The sequence below is a fragment of the Dreissena polymorpha genome, chromosome 7, assembly GCF_020536995.1.
Source record: "Dreissena polymorpha isolate Duluth1 chromosome 7, UMN_Dpol_1.0, whole genome shotgun sequence".
Lineage (NCBI taxonomy): Eukaryota > Metazoa > Mollusca > Bivalvia > Myida > Dreissenidae > Dreissena > Dreissena polymorpha.
In genome coordinates, this window is record NC_068361.1 from 58,814,942 (window position 1) to 58,842,158 (window position 27,217).

The 27,217-nt window shown below is 32.2% G+C and overlaps 1 protein-coding gene and 2 long non-coding RNA genes across 3 annotated transcripts in view; 2 read left to right on the forward strand and 1 right to left on the reverse strand.

Annotated features, from left to right (window-relative positions):
- Positions 1–27,217, forward strand: part of LOC127837716 (uncharacterized) — a 191,383-nt gene that overhangs the window by 17,449 nt on the left and 146,717 nt on the right. The gene's annotated exons all lie outside the window — the stretch shown is intronic.
- On the reverse strand, positions 11,325–12,976 carry LOC127837721 (uncharacterized). Its single transcript, XR_008029448.1, has 3 exons — positions 12,917–12,976; positions 12,169–12,306; positions 11,325–11,502 (listed from the first exon to the last, which is right to left on the reverse strand). It is a non-coding gene; the product is annotated as an uncharacterized LOC127837721 (long non-coding RNA).
- On the forward strand, positions 21,979–24,165 carry LOC127837722 (uncharacterized). The gene is made up of 3 exons (XR_008029449.1): positions 21,979–22,085; positions 22,557–22,677; positions 23,630–24,165. It is a non-coding gene; the product is annotated as an uncharacterized LOC127837722 (long non-coding RNA).

The following is a 27,217-nucleotide window of genomic DNA, read 5'->3' on the forward strand; positions in this document are numbered from 1 at the left end:
GTACTTTAAAACACGTGCTTGATGGTTTGTGATTCACTATATCTTTCTTCGCTTAAAATTTGGAATTATTAGATATTATGGGCATTTTTCACATTTGAGCATAATTGTGTCTTTGTGTCGTATGCACAAATCTGCATGAAAACTACATTTAGACACACATCTTACATCAAATCATTATGTCGTCAGTTGTCAAAATATACTGTTTGATTCCAATAATGTCGCTTTAATGGAATTACTATTTTTTATACATTTGATTCTTAATATTTAATCACCTAAACTTGTTTTATTAGTAGTTTAATTTTGCAATACCACCCCATTAATATTTTAATTTTAATTTAACAGTACTGCCCCTAGATTTTGTTCACGTCATTGTGTTTTCGCGCGTCAATAACGTCATAACTCTTTCTCAGTTCCTTGGTACATGGATTTTTGTGACGTCATACGACCAACTTTCCAAGTTGTAATCTACATGCATAGGTCATTGAGTTTATAATTTTATTTTTATTTTCTCTGTGACAGGCGTTTCTTGTTTGATTTATTTTTTAGCAGTACATAAACAACCAAGCAATGTAATATGGAACTTTTACACCCATTATTGCTGCTTCTTCCTGTATTTGTGCGATGATGAACTGAAATATAAACTTCATGATGCTATATTCTTAAATCTTTTTCTATAAAGAAGGAATGTGGTTGACACTTATTCATAGTTTCATTCCATCGTTCCTCAAAAAGTTGTAACTCTGTTGCTCTGGTATCTTCAATACCATTGAGTAATTAAATGGTAATGAAATTGAATGCGTTTTAATTCCCTTTTAGTATTGTTTAATTTTAGTTACAATGCTTTGAGGTTAAATTTTATTTACACGTACATGTATTTTGAATATTGCTGGGCCAAGTCTGAGGTTGAGCGCTCCAAAACCGGTTTAAACCCCAATGCTTTGAATTGACCGTTCCAAGGCGGTGACCCCAGCTTTGTTCTTATTTGAGTTTATGTTGTTTTGTATTGTGCTGTATTGTCATGTTTTGAAAATCGGTCATTTGCCTTAAATAAAGGACCTACTCATTGTTAATAATAATAATTCAATACTACTCCAGCAGCTGGAGTTTCACTTCTTTATATTGTTTGCAGATGGGTCTGCTGCTAACAATTTGTGTGATGTGTACGTTTTTAATGGTTTGTTCTGCAAGAATACTCCGTCCTGAATGCGGATTGTTGGATTGTGTGGAGGGTAATTGCATTGATACATACACGTTGCCAGGTCGTTGCTGTCCTATTTACGTAAATATTACAAATCGACATCAAATGCCTATTCGTATATATAGTCCACCTAATTTCAGTTGCAAATTCGAAACTTTACGGTGGTTAAATACACAGGTGTTTAGCGTGTGGCTATGATATGAATTCGTAAAAACATAATTTTGAATGAAAAATAATCAAATTATAACGAAAAAAAAATCAACTTCTCTGAAACAAATTACTATGCAATATAAATATAACAATGTATTCAACTCAAAATCACCCGTAAACAGTGTGCATCGCGTTGATCAGCCATAATTTGTGCAGCGATTTCAATCAACTCGGACTGTTTTCGGGTGATTTCGAGTGGAATACCTTGCTTAAGTATGTATATTTGATAGTGAATTTATTCTTCAGAGACATTGATTTTTAGTTTTAATTCGATTATTTTTCATTCAAAATGACGCTTTCAATAATTATTATCATAGCAACACGCTAAAAACCTGTGGGTATATCCGAGTCTGGTTCGGAAATACGATAAAGTCATGGTAGTGCATGATTTTAGATCAGGTTTGTATCCAAAGGGCGTGAAAGCTTCATTGTGCAAGTATTATTTTGGAGAAATTTTATTTCGAATACAATACAAAATCTATATATTACCGTCAAATAAATTCAATGTTTAGTAATATATTGCTTGTGAAAATGTAATCTTTTGCTAGATGTCTTGTTATTTTGCGATAGCATATGGAAGGTATACCATACACAGGTAATAATAAATGAAATCACTATGTTCACGGGAAAGCAGGTCAATTCAATTTTAAATCATGGTAATCAGTTGAACCTAAAGAAAAATATGTCACACAAATTGTATTGTAATTGATCATATTATTTACGAAACATTATAACAGTGTGTTCTTCTTAAAACTCCCATTGCGATTAATGAATTCTTGTTAGCGGCATAACTATTTAAACAATTCGATATTCTAATAATTCTTAATCTTATTCCTGTCATTGTTAGCAAAATAAAAGAAGATTTATTAAACAAATAGCACACGTGTGTATGAATATATATTTTATTCGCAATCAATCGTAATTACAACACATACACAATCGAGACAATGGCATTCTTTTAAATGCATTTAATTGTTTTAACTTCTTTAATATTGCATGTGTTGATGCCTCGCTAAGTAGTTGAAATAATGATATTAAAAGAATGTAACAATCGGAATACATACTGAATATTACGCTGGTCAATTGTTCCAAGAGTTTGTATCACTCGAGTGGCTTGTGTGATGACGTATCACACGAGAGGCGGAGTGTGATGCGAAATAGCACAAGCCACGAGAGTGATACTAACACTTGGAACGATTGACTAGCGTAATATTCCTTTTATTATATACAACAACTAACGAAAACAGTTAACAAATGTATTTTTTACTTTAACAAAACTGACAAAACAATGACGGTACGCCATAGTTTATTTAAGACGCGTATGAATACAGTTTATGTAAATTAACGTGTAAACATTCGAACCGGGAAAACACAGGTTTCCGACACGCTTTCCTTAATGCCATCGTTAATCCAATTTTTATAACAATTAAGTTGACAACTTTAATCCGATGTTTATAAAAAAAACGTTTAAACGATATGCACTTCCACTTCTATCTTCCATGTCTTTATCGAAACTTAGTTTAAACCACACTATGTTATTGTATTCCTTTCGAAATATACATTTATGCATGATAAACACACACTCCAAAATACGTTTTAACACATAGTTTACTGTTAAAAAACACCACGTCCGACATGTACTTACAGAGTTGAGATAAAACTATTGTGTTTTGTCACAGAAATGACGTCACACGATGTACAACGTAATATATTTCGTAATATAAAATATTTCTATTTTTGGTGCGTGTAATGTGACGTCATTAAATGGGTCGAAGTAGTCCGGCTAGTATGGTAATACGGAATTGGAAACAGCGAGTAGCGTTATACGGGATTTTTTATTTCAACAATTGAAACAACCTGTATTTTGTTAAAAGCATTTAACAGGTATATATAATAAAACTTATTATTTTTCTCCTTTCAGATACCCCCAATACGTGCAAAGTCGACGGGGTCACATAAAAAGAAGGTATATAAACGATGACTTACAGTAAAACACATGTGTGTGTTCGTTCGATTAAGATACTGCAGTTTAGACTAACACAATAGTATAATATAAGTAAGAATATAATAAAAAATAAGACCTAATGTATTGCTCACTTTCAACAACATGAAAGCTCATCTCTGTTTGACTAAAATTATCAGAATTTTAAAATATTTAGATCGTCGGAATAAATGTATGTATATATAGCTTAATCGACGATTTAAGTTGAGTAAACTTTCACTATACACATAAGTTTGTTGGTTCATTACAGGCGAAAGGGTGCCGTCACGCATATGTCGTTCATGTAGGTGTGAAAGATGTTCCGTGATTTGTTAGGACCTACCGTGCATGCCGTCCCCCGATGAGCTTCCTTTGCCGTAACAACGTTGAACTATACACTCGACCTGTCGCTTTATAGCATTGACATCCATTGTGCGTAACATCTCTCCATTTGACATCCTGCCTACTTACACTTGGTTCATTTTTCGGATCATCTCTACGTTCTGTCCTTACCATGTCAATACACTCTACTGAGACTGTAAAGACGTATCATCTCTCCACTTGACATTCCGATATATCCCACAGAGCTGCCATTGGTGTATCACCTCTCAAATCGCCACGCCGCAATCTGCATAGGTGACATCTCTTTACTTGACATGTCGCGGTCTCCAAAAGCTGACAATATAAATCTCTAATTCATATACCTTTTCTCCCATTGTCATTTGCGTAATACCTTTCGAATCAACATTCTCCCACTCAGCTGCGACTGTCGAAATACCTCATAATTTTAGACGCCAATATCTCAGAAAGACGTTCCATTGGCGGATAACTTCTTCTGTTGGCATGCAAATATCTCCCAGTGACTTGCATTTGGTGGTATACTAGTCGAAACGATGATGTCTCCAACTGAGCTGCCATTAAAACTCGCCACTTTACATGCCACAATACCCAAATTAGCTTATACAGGCAAACAACATTTCCACTTGCCATTCAGGCTACATTTCTCTTAGCTTCGATTGGTTTACCCCTATGCCCTCTGCAATTGAAATACGATCTTTTTCTATAATAGCTTCTATTGGCATAGCACATTCTAACTTTAAATGCAAGTTGTGTTACAATATATCCTAAAATATAGATATGAATGTTATTCATATATTCATGTGTCTTTGAGATCATCCCCCCCCTATTTTTTTATTATCACAATATATATCACGCGTTAATGTAGTACATGCATTTGTATCATTTCGAGCTAATCTAAAAATCATCGATTTTCGGTAAAAAACATACTAATATCTGTTCGTGAATTGTTTCTATTATACCCGAGAACAAACAATTTTATCTACACATAAGGCATCTAGAGAAACCGGTTAATTGCAAGCATGGTAAATCATTTCTTTTGACTGTGTCTTAGTTAGAGGTAGTAATTCGTCCCTAATTACGTCATATTGACCAACCACAAAATAAACGAAAAAAAAATGATTTTGCTGTAATGGATTAGCAGTTTATCAATCGAGTTGTTATGTTTATGCATGATTATGTAGACTCATTCAACAACGTCGTTCATTTACCAAAGCGTATCCCAAAGTAGATTTTTTTTAAAGGATGAAGCAATTGTCATTCATACATCAATATTATTACCAAACCATTGTGAACGATTATATTTCACGGAACAGTGTAGAGGCTTTCCATCGAGTTCACCTTAAGGTTCCAATATTGCAACTGCCTTCAGAAGACTTGTTTGTAAGGTTACTGGCGATAGTGCGATATACAGAAGAGACGACCAGCTCAAAAGACGGCCCCTGGGTATCTGTAGTGCCTGATGGGAAGCACCAATTACATTGAGTTTCACTTTAATGTATAATTCGATACTTTGATGATTTTAAAAGTTCACATTAGCTTTGAAACTTCAAATAAGTAATTGTATGAAAATTAAAAAAGCATGAGATTTGCCTTAGGCTCACGACGTTGCTACCGACGTTTACTTACAGTTGTGGTTACGTACATCACATTATGGAGATTATAGTAAAGAGAAACATAAACAATTCTTACTAAACAATTAGAATTAAAATAAATAATTCATATTAATTGCTATTTTTATTTAAAGTGTATGCATATTTGAAATATATGGTGTTATCATATGTTATTTTTGTATCGATGCTACTATTTCTCATCTGTATTGCGAAATCATGTTCAAATGGCACAATGTTAAGAAATTTTTGCAAAGGACCAGACCGAGGGGTCATCACACAGTTTTGTAAAAAAACAACATCATAAACGAATAGCGTTTGTTTCTTTTTTTGGATTTGGAATTGTCTGTTAAGTGTCTAATTAAAACAAAATCAGCAGTGCCGTAAACGTTTGTATGAAACATTACTTTTGCCATGTATATAATAAATGATATTTTAAATTTAAATAGAACACATTTTAAAGTAATACATGTTCTAGTACCAGATGTTTACTTACTATATTCATTTAGTAGTCAAGTAAGGTTATCAAGGTTTTAAAATCCAAATTACATTCATTTCGTATCCCTCATTGTCCAATACGAAAATATTGCCTATTTTAAGGAGCTCATTGTGATTCTCTTCTTCTTAAAAGCTACTGTCCGCATACAGGGCCGTAGGCAGGAATGTATATCTGGGGGTCCCAACCGGGGAGGGTATGGGAGGGGTCTCCCCTCCATATTTGTTTTTTAATTTTGCGCGTTTCAGGCTTAATTTTTATGCTAAAAAACAGATTTTGTGATATAAAAAAAACACAAGTAAATCAGCACCTTCTTCAGGTATTAAGCTTTAATCTTTGGTGTGAAATTCACATCAATGTCTAAAGTTTAAGATTCCAGAAGCATATGATGTTTGATGAAGAAGAAAACCAACTTTGATAATCAAATTTTTGTAATAAAAAATGTATCATAAATCATAAATTTTCTGTTTTAATTCAAACCTCCTCTAAAGTTTAGAGGTAAATTCCTAATAAAATGTTTAATATATACTACATATTTTTACTTTCACCATTACCAACACAGATAAACCATCACAATATCCTTCTTTTTCGACATAAGATTGGCATTGGAAATTATAATTACCGTTTGCCCGAGATTCGTTACGCAATGCTATCAGATATTGAGCGGATTTTTGGTATGTTTGTCTACCTACATGACCTAGAGATAAAGTGTGAAATTCGTTCCGTTCCGTTGATTTGTTGCGAAGTTATGGGTCGCGGTCTAAAATGTTTGCTCTATAATAACAATTGTTCGGAGGCTTTGACACAACTCTCTCAGATATTGAGCTTATTTTTATGCCCCCGGTAGGATGGATTTAGCTGCCATGCGGTCACCGGTTCGATCCCTACAGAAGGAAAGTTTTTTAGACCTTCTCTAAACATACTGGTTCTACACATGACACGGAATCGAATGCCTTCCAATAAACCTTCAGGTGTCGATGCAATCGAGCTAAAGTGATTAGGTTTAAACTTAAAGGCCATTTAGCAATGGGCAATATGCCTTTAGTTGTTATAAAATGTATCATATGTGCGTCTGCCATATGTTGTTGCATGTCATTGAGGGATGCGTTCACACAATAATCGATTTAGGAGCGTTAATTGAACTATTTTGTTTTTGTCAAAATCGCATTCCCTTATGTTTAGGCAATTGGATTTTTTTACAAGTTGCATAAGATTTTTTCTTTTTCAAGTTTCGAAAGGAAACATATGCATCTTTAAATTAATACAGAGCTTGCACAATCTGGCAAAAAATGGCAACCAACAGGTGTTTAATCTTGTCCGTTTCAAGATAGAACTTAATTGAAAGTTGATTCATGTAAATTAACCTGAACAAAATCTGAAATAGATGGACACGTTATGAGTTGTAATATAAGGATGATTTAAACAAATTATAATATATTGCCATGTCATAGTAATGACGCTCCAAATTCAATTTCAGCTTCTTAGTATGCTTGTTATAAATGTAAATTGAGAAGTTATGTTGAAAGCATTTACACTTATGTTTACAATATAACTTTGCCAATGTTTTGGACTCATTATATACGTAAATAAGTAGATGACAATAAGTAGATTAGTAGATGGCAATTAAAATTAAACGATCGGCTTTTATATTTAAAGTAACAATTTAATATGTGATACGACATTTGTCCGCCATATTGTTTTATGTCCATCATTAGTCGGAAATCTATTGATTGACGTCATACTAAACAACATATGTATGTTTTGGCAAACCGGGCATATGTCCACTATACGAAATCGGATTAACGTAGTCTGCATGACACCAACATGTACGAGTATGAATGGGTACGTACACATTTTGTTGCTGATAATGTTATAAAACTCATATATTATTCTCCCTCGTGGTCGATTTTTGCATGTTAATTAGTTGCTTTATTTTATATCATGTTTTTGTAATAGTAAGATTTGGAAAAACTGTCGATTTTGAAAACTTAAATTGTCATTGTATGTGTTGTTTTATTCCATCATCAAGCATGCATTGAAGAAATATCACCCCGTGTAATAAACGTAGCTTTATTTCCACCTTGTTGTCCAATCTTAAGACAGAAACATTCTATAATAATGGATAAATATGATAAACAATAAATGTTATTGCTTGGCACGAACATCTGAAACACTTGCCAAGACTCGATGAATAGTTTTCCTATGCCTCGCTAAATAAGCATATCTGTATTCATCACTTACCAAGTAATCTATATATTTGCAAAATTTCTCCCTGATTGATATTTTCCAGCATGTATTTAACTCAATAAATTTATACAATATATAACATAATAATTAGAAGACATCTAAAAGGCACTACATAAACAATGATAATAGCTTTTGTAAGAAATACTTCTGTAAAAAAAAATCTTTTTAAAGACTGGTTTATTCTTGTTAATTAGACATAAACATGTTTTCGTATTAGACGGCTAGGGGCTATAACTTCCATGAAGGAATAAAACTTTCATTAATAACGTAAAATGAATGCACATAGACGGATATTGTTTATAAATTGAGAACGAACATAAATAAGTCCGCTCTCGGCAGGTATACATATGATTCCGATGCTAAAAAGGTCAAATGGTCATTTATTCCGTATATTTGCATCTTTGATTTACTGAGAATGTATTGGTACGTATATATTTGTTTGATCTGACAGCATCTCATTAAACGCGATGGGGGTGTAGCGTGAATAGAACAGGGTTGTGCTATACAAAGGTTTGTTAAAGCTAAAGTTATTAAAAGATCGTATGAAATAAACTATTTAGCAAAATGTTTTAGTTTAATGATGCTAAAACTGAATGTGTGCATAGTTCCTTAAACAAAATAGCTTTTGATATACTCTCTACGGAAGAGAAGCAAAGAAATGTCCAGAAAATTTAAACAAGCCTCCCTTGGACTGGTTACAGTCTCTGCACTGCACAATGTGGTAATACTTATTAGTTTCCAGAAGCTCGATATTTCAGTTATTTTAGCGGTCGTGTTTCTTGCATTGATCCTGTTGATATGAAAATAAACCAAACACGAATTCAACGTATTTGATTATGTGTTAAATTGTCACAATAAGTAAAAGACTCACATATGTATTGATAACATTTTGTTAAACTTAAAATTTCAATGGCAGTTAAAGAGTGTGCGTCAGTTTCTATGTTTGTTAAGTTGTATTAACATATTGGTGACGTAAGGTGTGTTGATAAAGTATTATTTTGGAGACACATTGATCAAATTTAACAGTTTGTATCTGTTTTATTATGAGTGCAATTAACAATTGTGTGCCAATTTTAGGTTTAGAAAGGAACACATTTTTTAATATATCAAATTAATTTCCAAAAACATTTTCCAAAATGTGAATTTAAAAAAAGAAATCATGAAATTACAGTGTTAATTTAACTTATAATTGTCTTTCTCTGGTCAATTGCGTATACAATTCCTCAACTACGCATGCAAAAGCAAACCACGAAACATTTACATGTCAAAAGTCAGGAGCCACCGTATAATCAAGAGACACATTCTTGTTACGATCCGATAGCCGTTCATTTAAAGCAACTGACAATGGACTTACCAAAAGCAGGGACATCAATCTCTATATAGAGTAATCGAATTGCAACGGACAATTAAGTAACAATTCAGAGGGGAGTGGATGGCGGAGGGATAACTTTTTTTAAATAAAGTCGCGTGCGCTTGATTATAAATCTAAGAAATATTCGTACTTCCCATTTTAAAATTGCTTGGTACAGTTATCGAAATTATGATTTATTCAATATGTAAATCAGTTGGAAATAAAACAAAAATGTACCATAATCTTTCATCTTTTAATTCTCAATAGCTTAAATAATCTTCATTAAATTAAAAAAAATATGAGCACGTTGTTTTATTCTCTACACAATAATGGCCTTTATTTGTTTCATTTTTTTAGGTTATCTTTACAAAATTTAATGACTGAAAATAAAATTTACTTGCTCGGGTTAAAAGCCTTCTCCCATCTATCGTTAATTTATATTTATCAAAAGCATACAAAAATATTACTTCGTCTTCGATGATAGCTTAATGTTCAAATGACATAAATTTTAAATATTTCCACGAAATGTATCTATTGATGTAATCTGAACAAGACTGGTTAATTGTGGCATAGTAATAAGGAAAGAAAAATATATATAATAAAACAAGGTATAATAAATGAAAGTGTAAATAGTTTATCATAAAACATATGATAAACATGTATGTTTAATTAAAGCATTTTCTTGTAGGGCAATAAATGCCAAATTTTAATTGGGTTTGTGCGTTGCCTAAAAAAAGATATCCTAGTGAATACATAACGCTAAACGCCTAACATAACTTGTTATATGTATATGTATACTTAAATGATTCCCGCTCGTGTATAAAATTACCTTTTCTTCAAATGTTATGAAACTGTTTACAACTTACTGTCAACTTTATTATATCTTTCCGCTTACACAAATCGATCCACGGCAGACAATTAGTTTGAATTTTTTCACCTGCTGATATTATATTTCTTTGGAAAAGCTTTCAGACTCGCGTTTTGATAACGGCAAATGGCAAGCACTGCATACACCTCGCGAAGTTAATACAAGCTAAGTGTTGGTTTAGGTTGATTGCCGACTATTATTTAAAAGGATCAAAGAAAGTAGTGCTGTCATCAGTAGCGCATCAAAGAGTGAGAATATTAACCACGCAACCTTACGAGGGAATACAGTTCTATAATTTACTAAACACATAAAGATAAGTCTTTATATTTAAATCTTTTTCCAAAGTTTTGCGTTTTTTATGCATGTTCAAAATGTAAAAATGGAGCAGGCTGATCGATATATGACGTCATAATATTACAAAGGACTTCATTTCACAGTGAAACTGTACATTTCAATTTGTTTTACTGTAATGTATGACTGTTTTAACCAGTGATATATATATATATATATATATATATATATATATATATATATATATATATATATATATATATATATATATATATATATATATATATTATATCACTAATAATTATCAAAAAAGCACAGAGAGGCAGTTAACAATACATAACTATAACTACGAGATTTCACTATTTTATACAAATGATGACATCAGTAAATGAATTTCGCAACAATCAATACACTGTTTGAATTCTACCGTCAATACACATTAAGACATGTCTATTCCAAAATTGAAAAAGCGGACATTGCTCTGTCAGGGGAAATTTTGACAAATTAAAATAATCTTGCTTCATTTGTAAACAACATTATTCTCTTTTGATGTTCTCAGAATCTGTATCAGTCAAAGTTGTTGCGAAAAGTCGAATAGCATAAGAGAACGCAGCTACTGCTATGAACCAAGAAATAAGATACGTTCCAAATAAGGTATCTGGTTGTTATCTAAAATAGTATGTGAACAACAAACAAACACACACACACACACACAGACAAATGTTTGTCCTTAAATTGCATTATATGCGAGACATGTTAAACGCAAAATCTTAACACTTCCTTTTTTGAAAACATTGGTTTTCATTGTACTCAATAGACCCCGATCCCCATATCAGGAAGCCCTAAATAGGTGGTGTCATGGACGTCAGGACGTCACGGACGATACGTGTCCACTGTAAACAATAAACGGGATACAAAATACGTGTATATAGGTTATCCTTTTTAATTCCTATTAACAAGAAATGAAGACGTTTTTGCAAGGAGGATTTGTTTTATATATTCATTATACTTAGGGATGTTGTGCGGTTTGAATTACGTAAAATAATTGTTTTAATATTGTTATGATTTTTGGTGTACAAAAACTACTCGAACATTTCCATGAGGCACACTTTTTATAATACAATGAATAAAATGTTAGGGCTGAATACAGATACGTTTTGAAGGAGGCGTAGAAAACCTATGCAACCATCTTTGAAAACAGTTTCAGAGTTCGTGAAAAGCAAATAACAATTGTTTTTTATTATATTATCCCATTATTATTGCATTTGCAGTTATTTAGCTATAAATTATACACAGATGAAAATGTCGTAGCATTAACATGTAGAAAACGAAAACAAATGCATCACTATACTGTTCGTGCATGCTCTTTTTAACAAGGCGTTGAAGCTTTGTTTGTACACATAGTTATTTCTTCAATCCATGTTTTATGAAGGAATTAAACAAGAAAAACGTCAACATTTGCCTAAATTCTTTTAAAATATTAACTTAAAATAAAACAATAATTGTATTTAAGACATTTTGCTTCCAAATTATGTGTAGTTTCCATTTTAAATACGTACAGATTGGTGTCTCACAGGTGAACATGCAGCTGCTACATTGGCAACATTTCTTTGCGCCGGGGCATTCATTGTCGGACTCGCAATCCCATATGCACACAGCAGGTCTAATGCCGCAACGTGGGCATGCGCCCTGTTTTTCTGGAAAGAGTAAGATTGTCGTCAAGGCTGTTTTAAAGCAATATATTGCCTACTAAAGATAGATGAGTCACACAATGTCGGACAAATAGTTGATCAAATATTAAATATAATTTAAAATGATTGTATAATATTACATTACATTTGTTCTTGAGTTAATTAAGAGAAATTAACATGTTTAGAGAGCATAGTAAGTCCTTAAATTGTATGTTGATTCTTGTTCGCGCGTAATTCCACGAATACCGGCTCATTATTAAAACAATAACGATACCGTCAAAATAAGAACGCACTACAATTTAAAAAAAAAAGTCATTTTCGTTGATTTCGATTTGTCTCCACAAATATGATATCCGTAAATGTTTACATAAATCTAGACAGGTAGACGCGTATTGTTTTGTAACTAAACAACAGACACAAAAGCACACACGTACGCATTAGTCGCCCGGTTAATCCGAAGAACATACAATATAGCTCGTATTTTAATGGCAAATACAACGTGTCAGATCATGTTTTAAGTGTAAGTTTTGTCCTGTTATTGGTGCTTATCAATGACAAATACAAGCCTGATTCGTGGTAAATAAATATGTTAGGCTTTTTTAAAATGTGTACTTACGTGTAGAACATTCCACAATCAACGAACATACAAGACAGAATATCAGCAGCAGATGCATCTACAAACAAGTCAACGGAATACGGTTTAAATGATGAATACAAATTATGACGAAAACAATAAGATGATTAAGATGATGTTGATGTTGATGGTGATGGTAATGATGCTGACTAAAATATAAAGTAAATACTATTATGCATTAATATTCATTAGCATTTTATTAGTATTAGAACTACCATACAACCCATATAGCAACGATATAATGTAAACTTACCTTATCAAAAGTCTATCCTTCACTTACTCAGTATACACGTGAAGTTCAATTTGTAATTTAACTTTTGAGACGCAGCTGTGATATTTATATGAATATTGTTGGCCCACCGCCAAAATTGAAGCGAAATCTTATGCGGTGTTTGTGTTGTTCATTAATAGAATTTTGAATTCGTATCATGTTTACATGTTTTTATCCAGTTTTTAATAAAATATACAGTATATGCTAATTCATTTAACTATAAATCCTATTGTCATGGCATGTGTTATGATGACGGTGGATAACCCCCATCAAAACAGATTAACGCCACGTTGCCACACATAATAGAAGCGCTCGATTCTAGTGAATCTTAAACAACAAAATGCCTTAACAAAGGTTTTATAAATTGATATTACTTGTTTTAGTTTTTGTAAAACAATTGTGTGGTCGATACTTGGAAAACAACTATGTGAGTAAACTATGTTCAGGAGAGTGCTCTTTTTTTTATACATAAACGTAACACTCTGTTCTGTGATCAGGGGCCCTAAAATGAAAGAATAAATGTTTAATTAAACTCTGTTGTTAAATGAATCAATAGAAATAGTGTATTATTGCAACTGAGTATTAACAGGTAAAAAATCTAAATAAACATTATAAAGGCAAAACACAAGTCAGTTTTTAATCAATCGTTTTTACAATTTGTTCGAGAAGCGTTATACCCTATGAACCTTCATTCATTTGCCTTATTTCGGACGAAATATAGAACAAAACGTCAACATCTGAGCGAGTCCATTTAACATCACGCAGTTTCAATCAGTGCAAGCCGTATTCTGAACTACATGGTACGAAGCAATTAACCTGATGTATGTGATATCAGCGTGTAAAACATCAAAATTTATGTCTTATTAAATCGGTGACATGTTGTAATGAACATAATCATGGTCCAATCCTTGTTCGGAATTTAGATGATAGATACGTGCTATAAATCAAACAATATTTCTCATTGAAAAACGCCATCAATGTGTCATTGGACCAGCAAACGATTGTTACAAATCTTTGCCTATTAAGCATCAAAATAAATAAAACATAATGGCAAGTACAACATGTATGCATCTAGAAATATGTAGGATGCTATATTTTGTTTCTATACTAGAAACATCTTATTTGCACTCCAACTCGAGCAATTGCATTTCATTTGAAAATAGATATTACAATATATATTTTCATATAAATACATGTTGAGTAAAAAAACATATATGAGTTAGCTATAGTTATCGACATATATCTGAAAATAATTATTCTTAATTTTTATATTTAGCAAAATAAATCAAATTGAAAATTGATAAACGTATCAAGCGTTTATAGACCAACGGGACAAAAGCATGGTGTGCATTCGTTTCGGTAACATTGTGAATCTCTTATATAAACTGAAAAGTGTCTGGGGTTACTTATGGGGTTGCTTATTATTTGAAGTAGCCACAACTCAGGGACCTTGGCTAAATAGCATAGACTGTAATAAGCGTTTATCCTGCTGGTGCAGCTGGCGTTTCATTTTTGTTTATTTTATTCGTAACGGGCATGTTGTGGTTGTATACGAATATTGTTTGGCTCGGGTCCAATCTGAAAACATTACGTAATAACATTCATAACACTAGATTGACTTACCTTGTATCCTGTTAGACATGTATATAAGCTAAAGTCATCCGACCGTATCAAGTGTTGATATGTGAAACATCTCATTTATAAAAACACATGAGAAACACGCTTTCATCAGCGTCAGGGAATCAAATTTGCAATATGATTTCAACTGTTTCGTAATTAACAGTCAAGGCAAGTACGCTTATTTATGACATCATGTTATTTCATAATCGTTTGCCGCCGGAGAATGTCGAAAGACCCATCTAAGTGTTCGGAATTGTATCGCAGTTACTAAAATAAGCTTTTTAAGACTACACCAATAATCAAGCAGTACATGGATTTAACATAAACAGTTAAAAGCTTACGTTCAACATTAATTAGAACGCTTTTACATTGGCTTATTCACTACTTTTACAAAAAAATTATTGTGTGACGTATGTGATAACATGTTTTACTATTTAAACTCATGAAACAGTATTACTGTTTACATTCGTAAGTCCTTACCTTACATGTAAGGCATACAGCGGAGTTTCTGTACAATAGCGGACAGTAACATATTGCACCAAATTCAACTATAATTAAAACTGGGATATGCACCTTTATTGCTCAATGCAAGGCATTGTGAGTGTGAACCGATTAAAACGACCTTCAAACGACAAACACGATGAACAACATAAGTACATACTATGCAAAACAAAAATGTCAGATACAGAGTATACCATGTCACATGTATATATATATATATATATATATATATGCATATATATAAATACGACAATAACGCCTATTATAACGTAATCGCAAAGCCTTGGGCTGTAGCTCTTACACTAATTTGTTTGTAAACGTTTTGTGATAATCTGACGAAAAATAAGAAGCTTCAATATAATATTTTACACAAAAGGATACAATTCCTTATGAAAAGTACTAAAACTTACCGATATGCATTGACCGTTTGGAAATTATTGTTTGCAAACCTTTGAAAATCGCATAAAATATGTAGAAGATGTTGCGCTCAGATTATTGTATATGTCTTAATCAATACAGGGCAATAACTCAGTAAATCACATCAAGGTCATTCTCAACAATATGCCTTGTAACACGTGGAGATAACTATTCTGGAAACTCGCATACATTTACAAAGAAAATGGAGCATGTATCGTGTTCTGATAACGTGTATCAGTGCATAATGTTTTGTTATGTCGAAACGAACGACAGAAACAGCAATTAATTTGTCATAAGGAATATGTGTGTTGCGAATAGGTCTATGGCATATGGAAATAAAACACACACGAAAAACGCTGTATGTGCTTAAATTGTATTTTATACACAAAATATTAAGCACACTCCCTTAACACCTCTTGATCAACCCCTTTGTCTTCATTCAAACTTGATCTAGCCATTACCATCGGGGCAGCACGGGCAATGAGGGTTCTTTACTGTAAGGAAAGCAACGCGACGAAAACAGAAAAGTGTATAAAGAAACACATTTTGCTTCTTATTAACAATAAATTAAACTCTTCAAATATATTTAAAGCAAAATGTCTGTTTTGTATAAACAAAAAGCTGTGTGTGTGTGTTTTGCCGTTGGGTTGCATCAAATGATGATTTTAATATTGTTATTGATTTGTTTTATTAGAATACTAGAAAATATAAAGCAAGCGGAAATGGTGAATCGATTATATAAAGAATACGTAGCAAGTGTTATTTACAGATAAGTTTATTTATCTAGGCCAAGGAGACCATCCACAGAGCATCGGAATTATGTTCAGATTCTCATCCTAATAAAAACATGCTTAGTATTTATTATATACATCCTATAGTCATTGAATGTTTCTGTGTTTATTTTGAAAATGGAAAAATAAAACAAACTGAACAACACGAAACACTTAACTGCGTGTTTATGATGTTTTAAACAAAGCTTAAGTATCGTTTATTAGACTAGGTATTATTTCTTCAATACCTGCGTTATGATGGGATAAAGCAAGATTTGCGTGAAAATTTGGTCAATACTTAACAAGTATAAACTATGCAAGTGTACATTTCAGCCAAACAATTTGTATTTGCCCCATTTAACACGTATGTATTGGTGTCTTGCAGACGTCCAAAGAGCTGCTATCGTGGCAGCATTTCAGTGCATCTGGGCAGTCATTATCGGACGCGCATTCCCGACGGCACAAGCTAATGCCTTCTCATGGCGGACATGTGCCCGGTTTGTCCGAAACGAGTTGGTTTTGTATCTAATCTGTTTAAACCAAACAGTTGCCGACTTATGGACAGATGACAATATGGCGCACAATTGGCTTATTACATGCTATTTTAAATATGTCCACCGATTGTTGTATTTTAAATGCCATCTACGTATTTTATTGTACATATCTACTTACAATTGAACGCCATATTTAATGCCAATGTTTGTTTTATATAACTACTCACTATACATCTCTGACACGCATACCAATAAGCTTAAATGAAATACGGAACCATGACATTGCCCAATTTTCTGATTTGTTTGATTGTTTCAAATATCCGTATGATATATACCCACCATTGCCAACTTGAGTAAGCTGGTGTTGCAATATTAGATTTGGTTCAGGTTAGTTTACATAAAATAAAATGCCGAGTAGCTTCAATAATGCAAATTTCATACACATGTTTCGTGCAATTTATTTATGTCATATAGTGCAAGCATTCTTTGCGAGGATCATGTCTCATTTTGTACATTTGAATGAGAAAATATATTATATAACGTCTCAGAAAATTCCAATTTTCCAAGAATTACCTAGAAAACAGGGTTTTGGGGAAGTGCAATTTCGACAAAAGCACAGTGTTTCAATAAACGCACCCGAATCAGTCATCTTGTTAGCGCATCCCTCAATGATATGCATCAACATATTGCAGACGCATATAGGATACATTTTATAACTAAAAAAGACATCATTTTTATTTGCAAAATGGCTCCAAAGTATAACCTATATTTTTAGCTTGATTGCATTCAAAGCTCATTGATCTAAAAAAACAGAGTTTGGGGTAAAACACGACATCGGTCCTAAAACCGTTACTTTCAATCGAAAGTTTTGTCCCAGTTTCGAAGTTTATCAGTTAATAAAACAAGCCTGATACGTGTCCAATGAAATATTTTTGCCTACCTAAATTGTTACCTTACTTGGAAAACATCCCTCAATCAACGAACATGCCAGACCTAATCGCAGCAATAGATGCATCTACAAACAAGTCGGCGAAATACTTATGTATGATATTTAAGACTAGTGTTAAATAAAATGATCATGACCACAATAATGAAAGCGATGATGATGAGGGTGGTAACATTTGGTTGAGATGGATGTGGCAAAATTGGTTTTACGACGACTTGAACGAGTCCAACAACGATTACAATCAGAGTGATGATGAGTAGGATGAATATTAGAATCAGGATGAGGAAATCCGTGATAAATAGAATAAGTAAAAATCAAATAAGAATAATATGTCTGTGACACTATTCCGTACATTATTTTCAAATAAAAAACACAATACAAATAAATATGTAAAATCATAGTATTAGTATTAGAATGAACATTTGAATAATCATAAAACTATTATAACAAATATATCAATATAATCTTTCCTTTTTACCAAAATGAACACTTCAACTTATTCAGTATGCACGCTGAAATGCAGTTTTGCATTAAACTCTACAGACGCAGCTGTAATATTTATATGACTACTTTTAGCTCTTCGCAAGCAATAAAACAACGAGTTAGGCTTTGAATCTGTAATTCATTTTATTGAAAAAATTACATTTGTATCCTGTTTACCTGTTATATCTTGTTAAATTGTCTTTTTGTCAATGTCATTAAAATATCCAATCCGGTCTTAACGGTATTCGATATGTTGACGATTAAAATATGCATGCACAAAAATTAAAGCCACTACTCCGCATATATAAGTAATGCCATGGCTGTTGCATACTTGGGACTTAATACGTTACGTAAGTATTATTTTATTTTATTTTAAACATAAACATAATAAAATAAATTCGTACTTAAAAGATAAAATAAGATTTTAATTACAACTGGATCAATATAATACTTTAACAACAACTGGTTCCATTTAATCATTTACGGTGATTGTATTATGTACGTTTATCAGGGGAATTTCAATAAAATAATATATGTTGCATAATTATGGGACTTGCATATTGAAATTAAGTTATTTTACGGATATAAAGTCAGTTGTTTAAACATTTTCCACAATGTTTCCCGTATTTCAACGTTTATCTTGCATGTGCTTGATAGTATTAATCAATTTCAAGTCATAAGTTTTCATATAATAAACTATGTTATCATTCTACATGTATGCCTATTGTTACATTTCGCTCATTAACGAGTCATTTGTCTAATGCCTGACGTAAGTTGGAAACATTAAGATTCGAGCACCAAGTGTATTTAGCTACGCTTTCATACTGCTTTGTATTATTGGCAAGTTGTATTCAAAACAACTTTGTACAAAGCTCTTAACGCGGATCGGAGTGACACATACGTTATATAAATAAAACAAAAAACATGCATGATGACATCGGTGACAATTTGTAATGCACAACAACATGGTACGATCCTAAACTGGATCTAAGTAACAAAAAGTGAAACAAAAATGTGTAATTATTCAAAATAGTTTTCTGCTTGATTAACTTCATCCTGGTTTTGTTTGAAAAGTGCACCAACTAAAATTGTGTTACATATCGTCAACCTATAAGCAACAAGAAATAAACTATAGTAAGCATTTAAAAATAAGTTAGGTGCTAGTTCTTCTGTTTTACTCGAAACAGTTTACCGGTTTTAACGAACCGGCCCGTGTCATGGCAGTTCACCTCAAATAATGTTTTATGTGAACTGCGTAAAATGGCTGCACTTAGAAAAACTGTTAAATGAGTGAAATATAATTATGGACATACAGCTGTTATAAACATGATTATTCTTAAATGATTTATCATAAGTCATCATCGTATATGATTTATCATAAGTAACGCAATATAGTGTTAATTATCGTGTAGGAAACACCGTCTGCAGTAGTTTAAAGAAGAAAGATATCCAATCCATCCAATCGGACAATACACAAACTATGCATTTCTCATATCGCAAACAATAAACGAACACTGCACGTTCGCGTGAATTGATTAAAGAGACACTGTTGGCAATTTAAGGCTAGCGTCAAAGATTCATACAATAGTGCTGATCATGTATTAAAACACGTAAATCAAAAAACTCACTCTAAAAACTGTTTTATTAATATTGAAATTGTATTAGCTTACATGGTCATGTGCGAACTACAACACATTCTTTCGAATAGTACTTCAAGGTAAACCCCTAAGCTATAAGGTATCCCTTCTTTCAGTCTAAGTTTATATGCTCTGTAATTTTAAAAATGTTATGAATTGATGCAAACTATTAATAGCAAAATAACACAAATACAGTGCTGAACTGTTAAATCGAAATATGTATGTAAGCTTCGACATATTTTCATGTCGAAAACACAATTTTTACAATTTTATTAATACGATAAATACTGTATGAGTAGGTTTTTTAAAAATGAATACGAACTATATCAGGATCTGCAAGGACAATATGACAATGTATCACAATCCTCTGTCTTTAAGCCACGCACAATAAACATACAGTCTGTCCAATAGTCACCCTTTATTTATTTATGTTTCTTTGATTATGATCTAACACTGAATTTAGAATATTTCAAATATAATGCATTTTTAGGTAATAATAACTCTTTTTTTCAGAAAAATATCCATGATTAAACACATTTTTATAAAGCAATATATGTCGTTCTGCTTTGAGTTGTTGTTCAGTTTTCTGGAAAAGAAGTTTGAATGACATGTTATCACATATATTCTAATGACTTTATGTTTAAACAATGTTTGAGCTGTAATGAATTGTATTGTTGTTGACTGTGTACTGTTATATGTTTTATTTCTAAGGAAACTTAGTAATGGACCTCAAAATTATAATATGAAGTATCTCCATATGATTTAAAATTCTTTTGACTTGGTGTTAACTAATATGAGAACACAAGTCAAATATTAAATAGGATTATTCGAGGTTATACCAAATACTTTATACTTATTCACATTAGCATCACACACTTAAAAGTTAATGTTTTGTCTTCAAATTGTTAATACAGACATTTTTTCCGTCGTTTTTATTGTTTAAATGCCGCTAGTGTTCTTGTGGTAAAGAGTGTTTTTGAATGTGATAAAATCCCGCAAGACAAGAACTAAATGATACAACACATTGTTGCCAATGGAATACTTTGCAACAAAATAAAAAACGGGTGTACTACAAACAAAAACATAATAATCGATAATGTGTACCTTATAAAATGGAAATTGGTATTCAAAACAATGCTTTTATTCGAAAAGCGTAGCTTCATGAAACAAAAAAAACAACAACACAGAATCAAAATTTGTAAAAAGACAATAATACCTACTTCATATGACCAACATAATGTAGGACATGAAATTATATGTGCCGTTTCATTAAACTCCTTTAAATAACGGATATATGCAACGACGAAGGTGGCGACTGTGACGTACGGGGACGTACGGTCAGATGCAGTCGTTTTGATATTTTGAGTAGAATCAAATGCAAACGAAATATGAAATGAACGAACTCAAACTCATAAATACGACATATTTATGATGTGTGTTCGAAGAAGTCTTTACGATGTAAACACAAACAGGCAAAACCTATCGTTTATAAGAAAGTACCTGCCAATAGCTGCATCGGTGTGAACGACATTGGCTTAAGATAAGACCATGATTATAAAATATTTTCCATATTATGAATATGCAATACAAACTAAGAAACTGTATATCGAGCTTATTTAATTTTTAATTATCTGAAAAATGTCGGGAACGAAATAATTCAAATGTCAACGGCTAAATATTATTAAATTAATTTGTATGCAGCGTTATTACAGAATATGTAAGTAAATAATGATTTATAAGCGACAAGAAAATTATTAACAGTTTGTATAGCCGACATTTTACCATTGTTTGTTCGAATTGCCATATCAGGGCATTAGCGTTTTAAGCAGATTAAGTTTTCTTTACGTTCGCGATATAAATATATTGAACTTGTTATCTCACAAGGCGTTAACTACCTTTGAAAATCAATATCGTTACGACAAGAAAGAAGGAACGAGTCTTTACAATCGAATCGAAATGTGGATGTACGTTGGGTTTCTTCGTTTTATTTCTGTTTAATCTGGAAGTTAAAGGTACATATGTACATTTTTTTTATTTATATTGATGCTTGCTACTGTCAGCTTTTGATGAACAGCCTTTCCATGTAACAACGTCAAAGTCTGTCAAACTACACGGTAAATACATCAGAGAACTTGAACATGTCAATCAGAGAACTTGAACATGTCACTTATGTTTTATGCACAAAATTGAGTCAACACATCTTCATATACGATAAAGAATGTATAATATTTTATGTACTTTTAAAGCGAATGGCAAATAAACTTCACACACATACATAGTAAGTTATGAGTACAGACCAGTTCTATCAAATCTTTCAACGAAATTTAGTTGGTAATCAAAACACGTTTGGGTTTTCAAAGTAAGAAATGTAATGCCATAAAAAAATAAACAACAACAAACAACCATGAAAAGCTTCAAATTCAAAAATACAAAAAGATACAAAAAATCTGAATTAAATTTTGATTGCTTTTGGTGTCTGTTAGCTGTCAGATTTGCTGTGCAACTGCGTCATGGGGTCTTTGGACACAATTGAAACGAGATGCAAAGGTGGCAACCACAACAGCCTTTGTAATAACTATTCGGAGATTTACACCCAGATAAATGGTAAGCGATTTTAATGTCAATGTTTATTGTACAGTTGAAAAAAAAACTATCGAAAATTTAAGTGAAGAATTTCTTATAACAAACTGACGTAAGTTGACTCTAGTCAAACATTAGTTCAATTTTGTATATATACCATATATTATTTTATTCTCATACTACCGGTAAACATGTGAAACATTTTTACAAGCAGTTTTATCATGTAAGGTAATTATAATATCAACGTTTATTTTCAAATTTATAGAAAATACTTTATCAACAGCCAAACAAATTAAGCGTAATTAGCTGAATTTTTTATTCTTATACACTTTCCTTCTCTTCACATTAACTCGATGTTATTAGTTTTAATTTAAAATACACATTCTTAATGCAAAATGTGTTATACACAGTGAATAAATCACTTGTCGGTGACTCTGGTCATAAACCCAAAGGGGATTGTCGGACGCATTTTTACCCACATTTTAAGTGTCAACTGTGTTCAGGAACAGATCCAAAACGGTCAATGTGTTGCAATGCGAATTACAAATGTACTATTTTGTTTGATTTTACTATATTTCTATTATTTTCATAGTTTTAGTGTACATGTTTTTAATATAAACTAAGAAGAAAAGTAGTTGTGGGTTATATTGCAAAAAATCTTGGGCGGATAGTGTTATGAAGTCAGTTCCGTTAATACTAAGAAGCGTGTCCCAAAAGTACTTGGATTAATACCTTTCTTATCCACTCTTCGGCGATGACCATAAAACCTAACATGTACAGATCAATTATTTCTTATTTCTTATTTTGCAAGCTCTTATATATTAATATGGACATAAACTAGGTGTTTATTAAGTACTAGTTATTGAACAAAACTTACCATTTACCACTTCAGTACGTCTTTAGATTGTTTTTTTAACCATGGATGCTTATTAAATTTTACAATTATTACAACACATACCGCGTTGTTCATTTGTAGATATCACGACAACTGCTACGATAGCTGATACTTACACATCTGAATGGTCGGCTGGCAACAAACTATGCTTAACAAACGGACGATATCCATCATTTGCACGAAGCATAACAAACACCGGCTTTACTGAAGTTCAGAAACAATACTACGGGACTGGAATTTCAGAGCAAACATATTGATAAAACTCTCCTTGAAAGGTTTGATAATTGCTTTTGTTCAAAAAGCTACATTTTAGAATTAGCAATTAAGTCGATTAAACATACAAACAGAACGATTTTCAATGAATATCACATTCGCAATTCGGTTAGTGTAAAAAATTACCATAATAATGTTGTGTAATCATAATTTATCATAAGCATTTTTTTATATGTATGATGACATTGTATGCGAGAGATATGGTTTTAATTAAATAAAGAGTGCCTATGTTGTAGGAATTTTTTCCATTTTTTCAACCGACAAGTACATGTATGTGTATGCAGTGAGAAGCAGCATAATAATTGGGGTTTTAAACAACAAGGGCATGAAAATAGCTCTTTGTCTCGCAGGTAAACAATGTTACTTTGATTTGTGAATTGTGACTTTGAGCAACAATTTAAGTATTTACTGAAACCCTCTTGTATGTATTGATAACCGAATTTGTTAACAGCCAGAAAGTTAGATAGCCCTTTTTGTGTCACTGCGACAGTTTCTAACTGGTTGTAATTTGCATAATCGTGGCTCTTGTGGAGAAAGCAAATGTTTCAAACAAGTTTGACAATTAAAAGAAACAAATCTGATAATAATTAGTCAGGGAGTCTAGGTCCGTGTGTTGCCATAGTACGGATGTTATATGAGGTATTAGTATTCTAATGAACTTCGGGCAATACCGCATAGTTTCGTACATATCCGTAAATCCAAATGTTTTCCAACCAACGACTATTCTATAAATATAGCAATTAAATACTAAATTTAGGTGTTCAATGCTGCTGTGCAATTAGAATATTGGTTTAGTATCTTAGCATATGTGTATTTATAATAAATATGTGGGTCAATTTTTAGTGCGAGCACAAAAAAAAGACACGGTGAGACTGCATGTGACACTGAAGTGAACGATATCGAACGATAACAAACTAATACTGGTAGTATTTTTGTACTGTTCAGAAAACTGATTTGAATATATTTGTTAAACTTTTTTGTATAAATTACGTCAGGTGTAGTTACTTCGTAAAGGACCTCACTTTTCTCGGAATATGTTGATGGGGTAATTGCAGGTCTGACGTATGTGGTATACTGTGACAAAAATTGGCACCGTACACTAGAAGATAGTTCAATGTTAGATATTTATAGAACATTTAAGTCAAATCTTGAATATGAGACTTACCTAAACTAAGTTCCAAAAAAATTATGGTTGTATAAATGCCGATTAAGATTATCTGTTCACACCTTATGTATACAGACTGGTAGATATAATGGAAACAATATTGCTAGACAAGAACGATATTGTCTTTGTTGTAATGCCACGGATATTGAGGACGAATTTCATTTTGTATGCATTTGTTTAACATTTGTTGATATAAGAAAGAAATACATTAAAAAATATTACTATAATAATCCATCTGTTATGAAGTATGTACAATTGCTTCAATCAACCAATAGGTCTGAAATAATAAAACTTTGTTTATTTGTTAAGGAATCGTTGAGTATTAGATTGAATTTGTTAAATCGTATAACTTAATTTTCAAATTGTTCATCCTCTGTACTTCTGTATAGATTTGTTTTGTAAATATTCATGTTTGTTGACACTTGTTTTCTGCGCATATACATGTTGACATATATCAATACCAACCACATGTGTTGTTGACGATGTGCATTGTGCAAGTCAAATAAATGTCTGTCTGTCTGTCTGTCTGACATTTCTGGGTTTCTAGACGAGGTCTCATTTCCAATTCACATTTGGCTTTACAGGTAGAGTGTCACCAATAAATACGACATTAGTAACGGACAATAAATCTACAACTAGAAATGACGTAATTATTGAAGAAGGCATTCACACCAACTCGGAAAGTATGATTTTGTTTCTTTATTTTGTAACCAAGTAATTTTCTTTCTTTAAGGATTCTGTTAAATACATTGTCAAGATATTCATTCATGTAATATGATTGAAATTATCCTTTATTTCACATGAAAATATTTCCATTGTATGAAGTATACCAATTGTAATGTTGGACGACAGTTGATGAGAATTCAATATACGAAAATATTACTGTATTCATTGTAAAACATTCACATTATTTTGCGGCATTCGTCCCATTCATCCCCAGCTATAAAACAACCGTGATTGGTTTAGTAACTACGATTTGTTCGTTATTTTTGTCGGTCAAATGCGTATAAGGTACGATGTTTCCAAACATAAACTGTTATATAGTTTGGCAATTAGGTTTTATTCTGAATGTTTAGATTCACCCCGCCCTGGGGATAGGTATCGGTGTTTCGGTCGGTATCCTGTTTCTTGTTGGCGGAGCCATAATAATCGCTGTACTCAAAAGAAGGTATGGATTATAATACGAAACGTGTTGTAGGGAAATTGATGTTACAACAAAAGTATTATTATCAGATAGGTATATTTTTAACGTGGATATCATGTAGCACCTGTAGGAACTTTGTTACAAAGTGGTGCATGTAAAAATTGTAATAATTGTAATACCTAAGTCAATGAAGATGCCAAATACCAAATATCTAAACCTTAGTGGAATGGATATTCTAAATAACAGGAATATGTCAGATGATCATATTAATCAAATAATATGACAACTTACAAAGCTTAGCCATCATACGATAAAGCATTTATATTTAATTAATTATTTAAGAGATGTTGACAGTATAACCAAGCCTTTCAAATTATATAGTTGCTCACATAGCCATTTAGTTGGTATGTCAGATTCTTATTACTGGTTTTTTTTGCATTCGTAATTAGAGTAAAAGTCAATGTCGCATCGATCAATTCCAAGCCCTTCGATGTAGTTCCCTTAATATTCATTTTATTTTGTTTCCATCATTAATTGAATATAACAGAAGTCGCACTAACAACACAGTGAGTCAATATTAAATAGATGTACATTTGACAAACAAATGCATCTAAGAACAAGCCTATATATTGAGCTTAAATGAAATGGAAGTTACTTTATGACACACTTTAAAAACATGTGTTAACCCCTCCCCTTTCATTTGTATCAACACATGAAAATATATCACAACTATTTTGTTCCATTTTCATTTTCCAATTGATTGCTAAGTACATACACATCAAACTAGCTTTTAATGGCTATTAACGCTTTTAAACATAAACAAATCATGCAGTATTACATACTGTTTACCAGAAATCGTTATTGACAAAGATCACCGCTTATTGAATATTTGTATAATGAATGATGGAATATAATGAGTGTAGTGGAAACAGCACATCAAGTGACATACAATCTGCAAAGTTTATCATCCGACGAGGGCTAGCAATAGAGGTCCCCCTGTCTCTATTTACGACCCCTTAACCTTCGCTGGCATGTTTATAGTCAATCTGAATCCCTACAGACAGATAAGGAACACCATATCAGCTAG